This window comes from Nuphar pumila, chromosome 1 (genome assembly GCF_984573655.1).
Source record: "Nuphar pumila chromosome 1, dmNupPumi1.hap1.1, whole genome shotgun sequence".
Lineage (NCBI taxonomy): Eukaryota > Viridiplantae > Streptophyta > Magnoliopsida > Nymphaeales > Nymphaeaceae > Nuphar > Nuphar pumila.
Window position 1 is genome coordinate 92,344,277 of NC_143249.1, and position 14,453 is coordinate 92,358,729.

Consider the following 14,453-nt stretch of genomic DNA (forward strand, 5'->3'; position numbering starts at 1 on the left):
TGATGTGGCTCTCAAAGTTAGAGATCTGATCCATTGAATGGATGGATCTCAACGTTTACATAACCTTAATATGTAAGGTGGAAACCTTATTGTATTTATCAAAGTAAAAGAAACATGAAGAGGATATTCATACAATTATAATCCAGCTATTAATTTTATTTCATAACATCCACATGAAAACGAAACCCCAAAGACCTCAAATTGATGGGTGACAAAGGTAAATATCATAAGGGCCTTAACAATAACTAATGAGAATTATGAAATAAAGAGGATAGTGACTCACCTTGGGGATTTGGCTGCAACCGGTGGATTTATAGCAGCAATGGAAAGCTGAAGGTGATGAAGCAAGATTTCAAGATGCTGGTGCTACAATTGTATTAATGGAGCTGGACTTGAAGGGGTTGCAAGGGAGGCGCTGGAGCAAGTAGCAGCAATAGGGAATCGGCTGGACGAAGGCTGCACTTTGGTATGGCTGAACCAGTTGAAGGTAGCTTGAAAGAGGTGACGCCACTTCAAGGTTTGCTGGAACCGTAGGTTGAAGGCTGATGGAGGTGATCGGCTGCAACCAGAAAGGAGCTGGAATCGTGGCTGGAGTAAGAGGACTTGAAGGAGGTGGCTGCCACCTTGCTGGACACTCTCTGCTTGGGATGGAGCTGCAACAAAGAAGATTAGTGGAGAGAGAGAGAGAAGTGAGAGATAGGGATTTGAGAGAGGAGAGCTGAAAGGATCCCAACGTATGGTGTCTTGGATTGTTGAACTTAGAAAAAATAGAAAGGAAGTTAGGGTTTAATGAGAGGAGGGTAATGAATCTACGTGAATGGGTTGGACCAAGGAGGGAAAGGAAGGAAGGGAAAGGAAGAAGGGAAGAAAGAAGAAGAAGAAAAGGAAGAAGAAGAAAAAGAAAAAGGAAAGAAAGGAAGAAGAAGAAGGAAAGAGAAAGGGAGAAAGAAAAATGAAAGAAGGGGGAAAGGGGGGGTCGACCCCCTTGTGGGTTCCACAAGGTAAAAAAAAAGATAAAAAGATAAAAAATAAAAAGATAAAATAAAATAAAATAAATAAGGAAAACGATTACAAGGAAAAAGAAAAAAAAATTATTTTAAAATGAAGGAGCCATCTCAGAGTGGGCTCACTTTCCAAATTTGAAATTCATTTTGAGGATCATAGGGGTAGAATAGTCTTTTTAAAAAATTTCTGGACGAAACGAGCTATTTTTGGCAGTTTTTGAAACAAGCTCAGAATTTGAAGTTTCATACCCCGTTGCGAAGCAAATCCAATTTAGAATTTGAAAATTTGACTTTGAAAGAAATCTAGATTGTTTTTCTTGAAAAAATATTTCCAAATTTAGAATCCTGGGGGTAAAAATGTCAATTTTGGAAACCCAGGGTTTGAAATTGATTTCTGAAAACTTTTAAAACTCAATCTGGATTGAAATTTATAAAACTGGAGTTCTAGACTTCGAAAATGCAATGAAATATGATGAAATGATATGAAATGCTGAGAAATGATATGAAATGATGAGAAATGACATGAAATGCTATGCAAAATGCTAACCCTGACTGAAGAAATTTGAATTTTAAGCTTCGATTGACACTTGTACCAGTTCAGAAAGTGATAAAATTGATAAAAATCGCAAAATGGTTCGAGAAATGGTTTTCGGGTTCTACCAGACAAGAGTGACACTGAAAATTAGGGTTTGAACTGGATTAAACTGAAATGAACTGGATTGAGCTGGGTTCTAGGGTTTCAAAACTCAAGTGAATCGACAAGACACTGATTCGACTGAACTCCCTGAATATATTTTCAAGAAAAGCTGTCATTTTTAAAGAAATGGTACGGAATGGTCACTAAAGTGAAGTGAATTACAGACCAGAGCTGGGTTTGAGATGGAACAAAGATCAATAATACTGAGATGAACTAAAATTAAAGCTTGAACACTAGCTCAATTGGCTGGATTTAGCTCAATTTCAGCTGAAAGAGCTGAAATGGGCTAAAACGGGCTCTGGATACTTGAAAATGGTTTTGAACTGAAACTGGAGCACTTGAAATCCTGGTGAACTTAAGCTAGACTCAGGGGAATATGACTGCCTGTGAATGACTGACTCAGAGACAATTGGCTTGGATTTGAGTAAGAAATGAGCTCATTTCTGAAGAAATGATCCTATTTTGGCAGGAATGGTCAAAAATGTAAATGGTCTATTCATCATGAGCTCTAATGAACTTGAAATGATTGATATTCTTACTGTTCTGAACTAACCAACAAGCTTGGTTGACTATGACTGACTGGGGTCCGGGATGACCTAGGGGTAAAATGATAATTTTCCTAATGAAAGTAGCTAAAATGGTAGTTTTTTGATACAAACTTAGGGTTTGACTCCTACACTGACCTACCAGGGTTGGCACTGCATGAGGGGTGTGTTTGAAAATGAATGAGAAAAATTTGGGGTGTTTACATGTGCCCCTAACACGGTCATCAACTGTGGGGTCTTTTCATTTTATTTATATGCATGCTTGACCCTGCTCTCGGCACTGCGGCCATCACGAGCATCTCACCTCTTTCGGGTGGACAACGTACTCTGGCTCTGCGGCCCTTACGAGTTAGTTGTGTATCAGTCTCTCAATAAGCATGCATATGACACGATCTCAATGGATCAGATGCTCGACATATTTGTACGCAACGAGCCCTTAACCTAGTCAAGGCGCCGCCACTACTCTGGCGTATCGGCCCTTACGAGCAAGGTGCCCTTACAGGTATTAGAGAGATGAGCCATTCTGACATCGTTCTAACAATGGGCATCGTTGTGTCATTTAACCGGTTCTGGCAGCTCTTCTGCAAACCATTTCGTCAGCACCTCCCCTTCTCTAACGACAGGGGTGCGACGATCCTTTCTATGTTGTAGAAAGTGTTCAACGAACTGGGTAGCAACTCCTCTGTATGACGGAGTAACTTGCTACGTTCTTTCTGAGCTATTTCTAGCTTCTTCAGAAATTCCAACAGCACTTCCTCTCTTTGATGGAGAAAGCATGTGTTTCTTTTAACCATTTCAGCAACATCTCCCCTCTTTGGCGAGGAAATTGCTACGCTTAACTCAGGGATGAATGCACACCGCTGTGCGTACTTTGCATCCATCAAGGTTGATTGGAACATTGGGCCATAGCCAGACCATACGCAAATGACTTAGTCTTTACGAAAAAATGCGATTTTGCGCAAAAGCGAAGCCTTTCCAATAAGAACTTCATTCGTCAAGCAAAATCTTGATCGAGGAGCGGTAAGGGAATCACATCGGCAATTTTGGAGTTGATCTCCATTTGAACACTCATTTACATGTCATATATATAATATAAGCAGAAGCATGTGCTTTATATGACAGCGACGTAAAGGAAATACATAGACTCATTGTTCGGGGTGTGTAATCGAATAAAATATTCTACATATATATTTGCAGAAAGCAGGAGCCTTGGCGTCATTCAACGCGATGACATAAGTTAAATGCATAATTAGAAGTGCAGAATCGAAAATTACAGAAAACAGGGAGCCTTGGTATCATACGACGCGACGACAAATGGTAAATTACAAGGCCTTGGCGATATAGGACGCGACGGCAGTCACCAGATGATATACACAAAGTTCGGCATCCAACAAGAGTTACGAGGCGAGCGGGTGAACACTGAAGTGTCCTGAAGGGCTCAACTAAGAACTAGGGAAAGATACCATTTTTAAGAACGCATATACTGCGTATTCAACATATATATCCGACGATAGTTACGAGGTGAGCAATTGAACACTGAAGTGTCCCAATGGGCTCAACCAAGAACTAGGATCAGATACTACTTCAGAAAGTATATGCTATATACAAACAAGCAAATACTTGAGAGAGATGGATCAATGAAGCAAACTTACTTCAAATCGCGGAAGAAACGGCTCTGAAAGGCTCCAACTGCTTCGAAGACTTCGATCCTCCTTTCGAACGATCAAACTAGGTCAGATGAGATCGACCTAGTTGAGAAAGAGGTAGAGCAGGTCAAGTTGCTCAATTCAAGTGGTTTGAACCAAATTGGGTTCAGTCCAAGTCAACTGGATTCAGCAGGTTCAGTCTTAGCCCAAGCAGACTAAGTCTGGGTTCAGAAAATCAAACCAGAATCTGGGACCAAAAATGACCTTGACTTTGACTTCAAACCAAACCAGGTTCAAGTCAAGTCAATTGGGTTTGGACCGGATCAAGTGGGTTCAGACCAAGTCAAGTAGCCTAGGACCAGATCAGGCAGGCTAAGACCAAGTGGGCTAGGTAGGGGAGGTTTAGGAAGGAGGAGAGAGAGAGTGGGAAGGCTAGAAATGGGGGGGGGATTTTTTCTAAAGGGGGGCACCTTTATTTATAGAAAATAAAACTTGGCCCCCAAGTTTCCCTTTTACCCTTATGCCCTTAGCTTCTTTTTAATTCCAAGAGGTTCCTTGGTGTGGAGCCCACATGGAAATTTCATGAGATATTTTTGTGGATCCCACTAGATATTTTCTAAGGAATATTTTTGTGGGTCCCACCAACATTTCCGTTGGTCCCGCAAAAATTTTTAGTTTTTTTTCGAAAAATTCTTAGTATGCCATTCCCTTCGTATTGACGTAACTAAGAAAGTTGGCTCGTGAAAATCTCTTGATTTCGTTCAGGTAGGAAGTTATGACTTCTAGAGTGTTTGAGCGTAAATTCGTGAAGCGACGAATATCCTAAGTATATCTGGTTCGTGGAAATTGATTCGTTTCGCATTTTGAGTATAAATGCTATTTTCACCGGTAAATGCCTCATAAATTTTATTCATAAATTATACTGAAAATTTGTGGATCTTACAGTCTGGGTTAAAGAATATGAATATAGGACAGTCTTGGATCTGATTATTAAGGTTTGGATCTGATAGCGATCATTCAACATCTGGAGGTTGTATTGTTTATCAGGACGAAGATCCTGAACTAGGGCAGCATTCTGAAGAAATGATATAAGTGGTGTTGCAGCTTCTTCCAGGTATTTCAACCATGATACCACTTCAGCACGCCTATCAAGCATATCTGTAATTCACCAAATGAGATGATACAAATTAAAAGTTAAAAAAAAATCTGTAAATAACCAAAACCAAATCTATTACACTAGCAATGAAACAAAATGCCCCTAATAAAGGGAATTTTTTAACACAATCAAGGATCTGTGAGTATAGTTTAACCAAAACTAATTGGAACATTAGAATATCTAAAGCAAAAAGAAAAATCACAAGACCACTAACAGATAAATGACTAACATAAAGAAAATGATTTTAAAACAAGCTCAATCACCTCAAGTGATAGAATGTGGAGCACCCTGAATGAAAAAAAGAAAAGAAAGAAAGCCAAAATTATAAACCAAAAGAGAAACAAAGAGTTGACAAACAAAATTACATACAGGAGGAAACAACAAAATAGCAATCAGGTTACAAACCAGATGTAAAGCATTACGATAAAGAACAAGATTTGATTAATGATTTAAGGCATAAAGATTCAACAAAGCCCAGAGTGAACCCCAGAAAAAATGGTACCCGGATTCACCAAAAAACAAGTAATAATTACAACAATAAGGGGTAAAGAAGACAAATAAACTCAACAACTAGATCAATCCATGATGCCTATTCACGACAAAAGCCCTAATCTAAATCGCAGAGTCTAAAAGAGAAACAGAGGAGCTCAAACTCACAAAAAGAAGAAAAGAGAGAATTGAAACAAACTCTGAGGCACGGTCTCGGTGTGGTGGAGGCTGCAGTGGATATCGATGGCATAGTCGACCATGTTGGTCTTGCTGAGGAGGTCAATCTTCACGACCTGATAGCGATCATTCAACATCCGGTGATTGGGAAACATAGAGGGAGATAGAGGATAGAAAGGGGTGGCTGAGAGGATTCAGGTCATTAAGTGGACGTCCCCCTGACAAGGGCTCATGGGTCGATAGCTGCTGGATGTGTTCTGGATGGCGGTTGTCCATCCTCTAGTCAGATGGAGATGGATGGAGTTACGATCGGTTTTGGGAAAAGAAGAAGGAAAATGTGAAGAAAAAGGAGGGAGTGCTATGTGATCTGAGCGGAAGAGAGAACGAAGGAAGGAAGAAAAAAAGAAAGACAATACCTCCAGCGGCGTGGCAAGGGAAAGAAAGGGGCATTGGCTCGCGAAGACGACGGCGACGGTGAGCGATTGGGCGGCCAGGCAAACATCAGGATCGGCTGCAACCGCGGACGTCGGTGATACACCAAAACACGAATCGACCACAAAACCCACAATGTGAGGGAAGGGAGAAAGCGAACGCCCAGGAATCCGAAGCCTCGTAGAAAAGGGTACTCTGCCTCTTCGTACCTCCGATCAATCGTCGATGTCAACGACGACATTCTCACCTCCATCCCTTCCCTCGCCCTCTCTGCCATCAACCTAACACTATCGTGAAAGGGGGCAACTGCGTACTGAAAGGGGGAAAGTACGAAGGGTGCGAAAAAAGTTTGCGCCCGAGATGAGCAATAAATTGAAATTTAGCGATGGACCTATTCTGTTGTAAATCCATCGTTAGTTGTGACAGAGTTAGCGATGGATATTTGTCATCGCAAATCCGTCACTAATTAATGTTTTCTTGCATTAGGATTTGGCGACAAAAATATTCCATCGCGAATCTGTCGCTAAGTAGCGACGGATACGCGATGAAATTATTTCCGTCACTAAGTTACAACGGTGTTTGAGACGAAATTTGTCTGTCATGAATTTCTGACGGATTCGCGATGGATTTTTTCCGTCGCTAATTTTGCAAATATTTCAAATGTTAGCGACAGATAGTTTTCTCTAGCTAATCCGTCACAAATTTTCGACAGAAAAAATCCTTCATAAATTTCTGTCGCTAAGTAGCATTTTTCTTGTAGTGTCTCCTCTTCATCCCCTCCCTCCATCCTCTGACTTTCTTCTTCCTTTATTCGCTCTTTCCATTTCCTTCTCTTCATCCTCCTACTTTTTCCTTTCCCTTTCCTTCTCTTCATCCTTCTGCTTCTTCCTTTCCCTTTCCCTTTCCCTTTCCCTTTCCTTTTCTTCATCTTCCTGCTTTTTCCTTTCCCTTTCCTTCTTTTCCTCCTCCTGCTTCTTCCTTTCTCTTTCCTTATCTTCCTTGTCCTCCTTCTCCTTCCTTTGCCTTTCCTTCTTTTCCTCGTCCTCCTCCTTCCTTTGCATTTCCTTCTCTTCCTCGTCCTCCTTCTCCTTCTTTTGTCTTTCCTTCTGATGTCTTCTTTTTAAATCGTTGTAATTTTGAAAAGATTTTTATATGTAAAACATGTGAAAACAAGACATCAAATAATAAAAACCGGTTCTCACTAGTGGATGAGACCGGGTCGAACTCAGGGAACGAGAATATTTTGTATTCAAGCACACAAATCTAAACTATTCTTTATTGACATATTATTAAATGTAAAATGTACGAGAAAAGTAAAACAACTAACTATTACAACAAATGAATACCCTTCACAGAGGGCGTAAAATGTAATATTTACAAACACAGAATCAAATTCCTAATTCTAAACTCAAAAGTAAAAAGAAGCTTCTACTCTTTCACCCTTTTGTGTCACGCAATCGCTTCCGCTCCACTCTTGTGCTATCCTGCATAAATCAAATGAACACGAGCAGTACCAGAGATAAAAGTAAAACTATACTAAAAAAATACTAATTAAGTGCTAGAAATATGAAAGAAATCAGGAAAGAAATCTAAATGACTAATTAAAATTGAAAACTAATTCTAATTACATCTACTACTAACTAAATCATTACAAAGCAATTAACTATATTAATTCTCTTTCTTAACTAACAATTAATCTACTTGATTAACTAATATCTAGCAGTTAATTATTTAATTACTTAACTAATAGTAGATTACACTACTTACGAAAGCATGTGAAAGCAAAACAGAAAGTCAATGAATGAAAAAGAAAGAATTTGAACACTTAAACAAAATGGAAAAACAAAGACTGAACAAACAAGAATTCAGTATTGAGAAAAAAACAGGAAACGACTGAATGAGGAAGACATAAAAAAATCAAGAAATGAATTACATAGAATTTACTAAATGCAAAAACAGAAAATCGGAAAAAAAAAACAGGAGATGCAATCAATTGAAAACAAGAAATGCAATGCTATAAAACAAAAAAAGAAACATTAAGGAAATCAGAAAATGCAAAACTAGAAATTCAGAACAGCAAAACAGGGAAACAACTAAAAAAAACAGAAAATCAATTAAACAAACAAAAGCAGGAAATATAAAACTGAACGAACAGAATTTTGAATTAAAGAAAAGAAAACAGGAAAAAAAAATTAAAACAAGAAATTAGAAACAAAAATTAAAAACAGGAACAATTAGCAACAGAAAAAAAAAACGAAAAACTATACCTAATGTAAACAGTAAAGCAAACAAGAAATTACAGGAAATTTTGATAATATGAAACAGGAAACATTAAGTAAATTTGAACATGAACAACGCAGGAAAGGAAAAACAGAAATAAAAAAAACAAAGAATTAGCAAAAACCGACAATACAGGAAATGAAATGATGCAAATGCTACTATGCAGATGAAACAAAATAGAAATCAGAACATATACCGGTTCTAGATCTAAACAGAAATTAGATGAAATAAAAAATCTAAAGATGCAGATGCGATGAATGATGCAGAAGATCGGGAATGAGGAAATGATGCTGAAATCAAACTCGATTTATATATTTTTTATTTTTCATAACCAGAGAAAAACAGGAACGATTGAACAGGAAGAAGAAGAAGAAGAAGAAGATGATGAAGAATCGGAAGAAGAAGATGCAGAGGATACAGACTTACCGAACCAGAGGGGTTAGAAGAGAAATTGGCCTCCACCGTTCACGCCGTCGCCGGACTGAAGAGTTTTCCACCCCCACCGGCTTGAATATCAATAGAGAAAGAGGGAGAAGGGGAAGGAAGGGCAAGGAATGGCTGGCGATGGTGAGAAATGGTGAGAAGAGAGGGAAAAGAGGGGAAAGGGGAGACTTAGGCGTACAGGGTGATGACGAGTTCTGTTTTTTTCGTTTTTCAGCTTTTAAAAAAGCAAACCGGTTTGAACCAGTTTGTTACTTATTTTTCAAAAATCTAAAAAAACTGTTTAAAGAACTTTTATTTGCTAAAAACCTCAAAACAAAATTAGTTTATTCTAACCTAATTTTAATTATTATTATTATTATTTTTTTATTTTTATTAAAAGCTAAAACTACTACGTAAATAACAAACGTTAAAAATATGCTTAAAAATATACAAATAAAGCTATTTTTCATACATTTTCTATTTTGAAATCATTTTAGCTCATTTAATGAAAACTAGCATAAACTTGGGTTTTAAATCAGTTTTATATGAAATCATGCATATTTTTAATGTTAATTAACTCTGAAATATATGCATGATCAAATACCCCCATGCTTATGTTTTGCTAATCCTCGAGCAAACTAGACAAATGCATGAAATCAAACTATCACCTAACTCACTTTCGTAGGAATCACTGTTGCATTTAGCTCATGCAACAAGCCCTTTCAACCCCTGGGTTACCCCAGTGGACGAGTAAAGTCTCGTGAGGGTTTGCAGTGATGCTACCCACAAACATCTCTGTCATGTATGCAAAATATTACACATCCTCATAAGCAGTAGGTAATTAAAGACTGTTTCACAAATATTTTCTGTTACAAAAAAAAATCAAAACATAATTATAGTCTTTTATATACCACCACAGAAAAAGAATTTCTTTCACTTTTCTAAATATCACAATTATTTATGTTTTATTCTTAGAAAATCCAATAAAAACAAGTTATTATTTACTTATCCTCACGCATATGTTTTCTGCACAGATTTTCAAAAACACACCTCTAAGCATTGAACTTTTTCCTTTTTAAGCTATTTTCTTTTCTTCTTCTTTTTCACGTTTTTTTTTTCTTTTTGTGTATTCATTCTTCTCTTATAGCTTGCGTGTGGTCTGCTTTTATGCCTTGTGCAATGTCAATATCTTCTATACTTTTTCAATGCATACCAAAAGATATCAACTAAGACATAAAAATGACTTCCTTCATTCACCTTTGCAACGTGAGAGTCAAACACTTCAACTTGTATTTGTTCTTAGCTACTTAGGATCACGAAATTTTCCACTCTTCTTTTCGAATTGGAATCCAAAAGTTTCAACTTACATTTAAGTCCCATCTACTAAGGATTGTGGAATTATCCAAACAACCTAACGCATGCTCTTTTTCACTTTTTGAGCTCATTTTTACACTTTTGTTCATTTGCTTAGTTTTTCAAAAATAGAACTGTGCATATTCATATTTGCGATTCAAAATAAATTCTAACATGTATCTATCATCATTTCTTCGAAATCCACATAAACAACCATAATTTTTAGATCTATGTCAGAAAATTTTTTGGAGGGCTTAAAAATCCTCTAGAAATATCAGATTTGAAATAACATTCATATAAGTTCAAACTCTTTCTTTAAAAACCTACTTTTCATGAGAGATGTGTAAACATGTGCAAGAACGTGAACAGAAATATCAAGGTGTGCAAACTACATCCTCCCCCATGCTTGAATGACACTGTCCCAGTGGCACTTCCCCATGCTTATATGAAACTAAGTGAATGCACATGAGAGGAAATAAATGAGGGAAAAGAGTAGAAACAACTTGACATGAATTAAAAATGCACGTTCTATGAATGCAATGTATACATGACAAAACATAAAACTCATAGAAAGAGATAGAAAATGAAAATTAAAACCAGATAAAATCTACAAATCCTAAAAACGAATGTAATACTGTACAAAATATGGGTTGCCTCCCATAAAGCGCTAAGTTTGACGTCCCCAGCCAGACGGATCCCTGAAAAAACCTTCATCGTCCATGAGATCAATGGACATGAAGTATTGCTCAATCAGGCTCTATGAAGAAAAGAGTGTCATTTGTGACACTGCGCACTGTGTTTCCATCCCGTCTACCTCTAAATGTGGTATCATGACTCTCTCGACATGAAGAACAAAAATTAGTCTCATCTGAGAGACTGGTCAAGAAATGAGAGTCTAGGACCGACCGACTATCAATGAATGCAACTTCAGACAAGTGGTGAATATGATCTGGCTTGACTTGGTCAAGCACCTTCTGCATCTGCACCTCTTGCTTACTGAAAGCAATCGGTGATCCTAAAGGTTGAGAAAATGGGGCTTTATGAATATGTGAAGGATGTAACAATTGAGGGCCTTGCCTCTTCTGCTGAGGTATAATGGAAATCGACTCGTTAGTGGAAATGATATGAGGCTCATGAGTCGATTCCCGAGTGGAGTGACACGCCTTCCCATACTAAAGGGATGTAACAGATTTGACTTGCACAGGGTGTAAAGAAGTGGGTTGCAAGTCAAATGACATGGGCTCCTCTCCCTTGGATGCGACAACAAACTGACTATGAAGGTTCCCCTGGCTTTGTCTACTCAATGTCTGAGCTAACTGTTTCATTTGAGTCTCTAGCTTGGCTATCAACTGCGTATGGGAGCAAAGAGTGCCCTTGATATCAGAAAAGGCCTCTAACATCTTCTCCTGAAATGATGAACTTGGAATGGGCTCCTGAGGAGAAGGTAGACTATACTGGGGATGAACCTGTGGAAATATAGGATGTGAGTAACCTTGTGAAGGGTTACTCTGTCTATACTGTGTCTGGGAGGGCTGATGGAATGAGGGTATGGACTGGTTTCGCCAACCTGGGTTATATGATGGTGTAAATGAATCAGGCATGGGTCTAGCGAAACCTTGGGCAGCATTCACCTGCTCCTGAACGAATTCAGGATATAGCGGTGCTGCCAGACACTCTGAAACACAGTGTGCAGGGCTAGCGCATAGCTCACACACTCTTCTTACTGGACTTCGCGAAGTATTGGCTAGGAGTTGATCTAACTTCCTAGTCAACTGGTCAACCTTGGTACGCAATTCTAACTCAGACCCTACTTCAGAAATCCCTATTTTCCTAGGACCACTAGATACAGATGTAGTCCTATCGAGTCGTGAAGACAAAGCATGATGCATCGTGTTTTCACTCAAGATCTCAAATAGAGACCACGCCTTATCCTCACTCTTGAGCATAAAAGTGCCCCCACAAGACGAATCAACCATTTGATGGTGCTTCTCAGTAAGCCCGTCATAGAAATACTGCACCAACTACCAACGAGGCACCTAGTGATGGGGACACCTGCGGAGAAGATCTTTCATTCTCTCCCAAGACTCGTGAAACTGTTCTCCCTCAATTTGAGAAAAACTGGTTATAGCTTTACGAAACAGATTCATTTTACCAATTGAGAAGTACTTTTTGAGGAATTCGTGCTGCATTCCTTCTCAAGTAGTAATATGAACCGTCTCAAGAGATTTTAGCCAGTGCTTGGCTTTATTCTTGAGAGAGAACGGAAACAAAGTTAACCTCATAGCATCATCTCCAAAATTATTGATTCGCACTGTCGAGAAAATCTTAAGGAATTCGTCGAGATGACGATATGGGTCCTCATTGCTAAGGCCATAAAACGAAGGTAGCATTTGAATCACACTGGCCTTTATCTCAAAATGGTTCGCTCCTACATCAGGTCTCGTGATGCAGGAGGTGGGAGTGTAATTGTTGGGCATGAAATACTCCCTAAGAGGATGAGTAATCTGCTGATTCTCAGCCATGGTTGCAGATCTTTGGGCTCTCCTAATAAGGGACTCGAGGTCCTCAATCGGCTCTACCAGCTCAGGGTCAAGCGAGTGTCGCCCTTGCATACACCTCGAAGTAGACCGATGTAGCACACGTCCTAATTTTTGAGTTTTCTACCTAACTAACGCACTAAGCGGCCAAACCACGCAAACCACAAAGCGAGTAGACTAAAAAAACTAAACAAACACCACGCAGTTACACACAACATGGATTATGCAAAAGAAATATGAAATCTATGTGTACGGTACCAATCGTACAGAGTCACCTCTAAGGGGATCATAGTAGGTAGGCTGTGCAGAAAAGTAAGCTTGTCTCTACGATATGCACATACGTGGTTCTAAACCTAAATGCAAACAAACACTAGGCAATAAAGTGAATACTAGTATTTCGTCGTTCCCCAGCAACGACGCCAAAAATTTGATGTCTTCTTTTTAAATCGTTGTAATTTTGAAAAGATTTTTATATGTAAAACATGTGAAAACCAGACATCAAATAATAAAAACCGATTCTCACTAGTGGATGAGACCGGGTCGAACTCAGGGAACGAGAATATTTTGTATTCAAGCACACAAATCTAAACTATTCTTTATTGACATATTATTAAATGTAAAATGTACGAGAAAAGTAAAACAACTAACTATTACAACAAATGAATACCCTTCGCAGAGGGCGTAAAATGCAATATTTACAAACCCAGAATCAAATTCCTAATTCTAAACTGAAAAGTAAAAAGAAGCTTCTACTCTTTCACCCTTTTGTGTCACGCAATCGCTTTCGCTCCACTCCTGTGCTATCCTGCACAAATCAAATGAACACGAGCAGTACCAAAGATAAAAGTAAAACTATACTAAAAAAAATACTAATTAAGTACTAGAAATATGAAAGAAATCAGGAAAGAAATCTAAATGACTAATTAAAATTGAAAACTAATTCTAATTACATCTACTACTAACTAAATCATTACAAAGCAATTAACTATGTTAATTCTCTTTCTTAACTAACAATTAATCTACTTGATTAACTAATATCTAGCAGTTAATTATTTAACTACTTAACTAATAGTAGATTACACTACTTACGAAAGCATGTGAAAGCAAAACAGAAAGTCAATGAATGAAAAAGAAAGAATCTGAACACTTAAACAAAATGGAAAAACAAAGACTGAACAAACAAGAATTCAGTATTGAGAAAAAAACAGGAAACAACTGAATGAGGAAGACATAAAAAAATCAAGAAATGAATTACATAGAATTTACTAAATGCAAAAACAGAAAATCGGAAAAAAAAACAGGAGATGCAATCAATTGAAAACAAGAAATGCAATGCTATAAAACAAAAAAAGAAACATTAAGGAAATCAGAAAATGCAAAACTAGAAATTCAGAACAGCAAAACAGGGAAACAACTAAAAAAAAACAGAAAATCAATTAAACAAACAAAAGCAGGAAATATAAAACTGAACGAACAGAATTTTGAATGAAAGAAAAGAAAACAGGAAAAAAAAATTAAAACAAGAAATTAGAAAGAGAAATTAAAAACAGGAACAATTAGCAACAAAAAAAAACGAAAAACTATACCTAATGTAAACAGTAAAGCAAACAGGAAATTACAGGAAATTTTGATAATATGAAACAGGAAACATTAAGTAAATCTGAACATGAACAACGCAGAAAAGGAAAAATAGAAATAAAAAAAACAAAAAATT